Source organism: Pteropus alecto, unplaced genomic scaffold (genome assembly GCF_000325575.1).
Source record: "Pteropus alecto unplaced genomic scaffold, ASM32557v1 scaffold62, whole genome shotgun sequence".
Lineage (NCBI taxonomy): Eukaryota > Metazoa > Chordata > Mammalia > Chiroptera > Pteropodidae > Pteropus > Pteropus alecto.
In genome coordinates this window covers 3,321,939-3,325,936 of record NW_006432491.1, presented here as the reverse complement: position 1 = coordinate 3,325,936, position 3,998 = coordinate 3,321,939, and positions in this window count along the sequence as shown.

The following is a 3,998-nucleotide window of genomic DNA, read 5'->3' as shown; positions in this document are numbered from 1 at the left end:
ATATTTCGTCTTCAATTTTTTGGAATAGTTTGAGAAGGCTAGATATTAATTCTTTAAATATTTGGTAGATTTCACATGTGACGTTGTCTAGTCCCGGGCGTTTGTTTTTTGAGAGTTTTTTGATTACTGCTTGAATTTCATTGCTAATAATTGGTCTGTTCAGATTTTGTTTCTTCCTGGTTCAGTCTTGGAAGGTCGAATGTTTCTAGAAATTTATTCGTTTCTTCCAGGTTGTCCAATTTGTTAGCATATAATCGTTCATAGTATTCTTTAATGATTCTTTGTATTCCTGTGATGTTGTTTGTCACTTCTCTTTCATTTCTGATTTTATTTATTGTGCGCTCTCTCAATTTTTTCTTGATGACTCCAGCTAGAAGTTTGTCTGTTTTGTTAATCATTTTAAAGAACAAGCTCTTGATTTTATTGACTTTTTTCTATTTTTTTTCTTTATTTTATTTTAATTCTAATTTTTATTATTTCCATTTTTCTACTTTGGGTTTTATTTCTTCTTTTTCTAGTTCCTTAAAGGGTAAAGTTAGATTTTTTCTTTCTAATTTGAGATTTTTCTTGTTACTTGATATAGGCATGCATAGCCATAAACTTCCCTCTTAGAAATGATTTTGCTACATCCCATAAATTTTGGAAAGTTTTGTTTTCATTTGTATTTGTCCCAAAGTAGTTTCTGATTTCCTATTTGATTTCTTCTTTGATCCTATGGTTTTTTAGTAGCATGATGTTTAATCTCCATTTATTTGTGTTTTCTCCATTTTTCTTCCTGTAGTTGATTTCTAGTTTCATGTCTTTTGGGTTGGAAAATATGCTTGATATAATTTCAATCTTTTTGAACTTATTGAGGCTTGCTTTGTTGCCTAATATGTGCACTTGAGAAAAATGTATATTCTACAATGTTGAGATGTCATGTTCTAAAAATGTCAATTATTGAGTAGATCTGACCTAATGAGACATTAGGGCCATTATATCCTTATTAGTTTTGTCTGGATGATCTATCCACTGAGGTAAGTGGGGTATTAAAGTGCTCTACTCTTATTGTATTACTATTAGTTTCTGCCTTTATGTCCATTATTTTCTTTATATACTTAGGCACTCCTATTATGTATGCATAGTTATTTACACTGTTATATTTTCTTCTTGGATTGACCTCTTGGATTGACTTCTTGTAATGTCCTCTTTGCCTCTTTTTACATCCTTTGTTTTCAAGTTTATTTTGTCTGATATGAGTATTGCTACTCTAGCTTTATTAAAATTTCTATTTGTATAGAATATCTATTTTCACCCCTTTACTTTCAGTCTTTGGGTGCCTTTCAATGTAAAGTTAGTTTCTTGTAGGGTGTACATACGTAGATGGGCCTTGAATCTTTTTTTTTTTTTTTTTTATCCATTCAGCCACCATATGTCTTTTAATTGGAACATTTATTCTATTTACATTTAAAGTAGTTATTGATAGGTATGTGCTTATTGCCATTTTGCTAATTTTTTTAAAAGTTTTTTCTGTTCCTTTCTTCTCCTCTTGATCCCTTTTTGGTTTGCTGGTTTTCTTTAGTGTTTTGTTTGAGTTTCTTTTACTTTATTTTTTTGTCTATTTTTGGATTTTGATTTGTGGTTACCATGAAGTTCATATATATTTATCTACATCTATAATATCCTATTTTAAGCAGACAGGCAATTAAGTTCAAATGCGTTTTAAAAGCACTACATTTTTACTCCACCTCCTTTATGCTTTTGACGTTATATTTTATCTTTTTGTTTTGTGTATCTGTTTATGTAGTTACAGTTAATTTCACTACTTTTGGCTTTTAATCTTTATGTTAGCTTTTTAAGTGGTCCCTTCACTATTTTTATTACATGTTTGCCTTTACCAGTGAGATTTCTTCTTTCCTCTATTTTTTCAAAACATTTTGTTATGGTCTTTTCTTTTCTGCTTAAAGATCCTCAAACATTACTATGAAACCAGTGGTGGTAAACTCTTCTAGTTTTGGCTTTTTCAATTTTGAATGATAACCCTTCTGGGCATGGTATTCTAAGTTGTAGATTTCTTAGGACTTTAAATATTTCCTGCTACCCTCTCCTGGACTGTTGAGTTGCTGCTGAGATCAACTGATAGCCTTATGTGATTGCCTTTGTTTGTGACTTGTTTCTTCTTTCTGCCTTCAAAATTTTCTCTTTTTCTGGTAACTTAATTACAAGATGTCTTGGCGTGGGTCTCTGCAGGTTTATCTTGTTTGGAACTCTGTGCTTTCTCAGCTTGGATGTCTGTTTCCTTTACCACATTAGACAAATTTTCAGCCATTATTTCTTCAAATATACTTTCTGCCTCTTTCGCTCTTCTCCTTCTGGAGTCCTTATAATGAGAATGTTACAGTGAGTGATGTTGTCCCAGAGGTCCCGTCTAACCTCAGTTTTAAAATTTTTTCTTTCATGTTGATGCTCTGATTGGGTGATTTTCATTATTCTGCCTTCTAGGCTGCTAATCTGTTCTGTAGTAATCTGCTGTCCATTCTTTCTAATATATTTTCATTTTTGTTATTGTCTTTTTCATCTTTTTTTTTTTTTAAGTATATTTTCTAACTCGTCGTTGAAGTTCTCTGAGTTCTTCGATTCTATTCCCAAGTTTGTTAAACATTCTTGTGACTATTTCTTTGAATTCTTTATCAGGAAAATTACTTGTCTCTGTTTCACTGGATATTTTCTCTGTTTTTTTTTTCTTTCTTCTGCTTCTTGGTTTTTCATTTGGGGCATAGTTTTATGTCTCCCCATTTTGTTTGACTTTCCGTGTTTGTTCTTATAAGTTGGAATGAAATATCTATCTCTCTTGTGTAGAAGCAGCCTCTTTGTAGACTGTGTGCTGCTGGTTTTAGCAGATTATTTTGAGCCAGAGCAGTGCAAGTGGTGTCTGGTGTGCCACCTGGCTAGAAGTAGTGGATTCCTAATGGTGCAGCCATTTGCACAGTAGCTCCTTATTCTGGTTGTCCATGGACAGAATGGAATTGGGGCAGGGCAGCCTGATGTGTGTGGCTTCTTTGACCTTCTGAGCTGGGCAGGACTGCCCAGTATGCATACAAAATGCCCTGTTGTTTTAATTGTCTGTTGCCTGAGCTAGGTCTGTACAAGGCTGCCCTGTGTGCATGCAGAACAATGCCTTGCTAGTTCTGCACTTTCTCTGGTTGGGGCAGCCCTGACTGTGCACACAGCAGTGCCTACTAGTTTCACACTTTCTTCAGGTAGGGCAGCACTATGTGTGGGTGCAGCCTAATGGGTGTTTGCAGCAGTACCCTGTTGTACCCACTGGACCAATTTCTAGGTGGAAGGGCCCTGTGCCCGTGCACTGTGGCATCCTCCTCTTTCTGATGAACCTAGCTCTGGGACGGGTAGCCGGGAATGCACTCAGAGGCTTGCAGTTCAGACAGAGCCTCTATATAGAGCTCGCACTTTTGGGAAAATGAAAATAATGGCAGTCACTGTTTCCTCCAATCTTGGAGGGTTTCCTGAGCTCCAAGTGACCTCTTGCCATTCCCCATCATTCTCTACATGGTCTCTATTGTGTGTGTGTGTGTGTGTGTGTGTGTGTGTGTAGAAGCTAGCTATTCAATTAGCCTTCAGCTGTATCTCAGGAGGAATTTCTCTAAATATAAGTGTACATTTGATGTGTTCTTGGGTGTGGGTAAGCCCACTGTCATTCTAAATTGCCATCTTGGACTTTCCTACGACAGTATAGATTTTGAATGTGATGTCTTTGGTCTTATCTTCAACAATACTCTATTAATTTAAAAACATTAATTAAATTAGATGGAAAAGTGATTAGAAGTCTTTTTTTTTTATTTAAAAGCAAAAGGTAAAAAGCCACATTGTATTGGAGAAACACCAAAGGACACTAAAACACACTTGTGGTTGAGAAAATTGGATTTATTACTCCTCACAGCTAGGAAGAATGCACAGAGTGTAAACCATGGACATCTCCACAAGGGAGTGTTGGAAAGAAA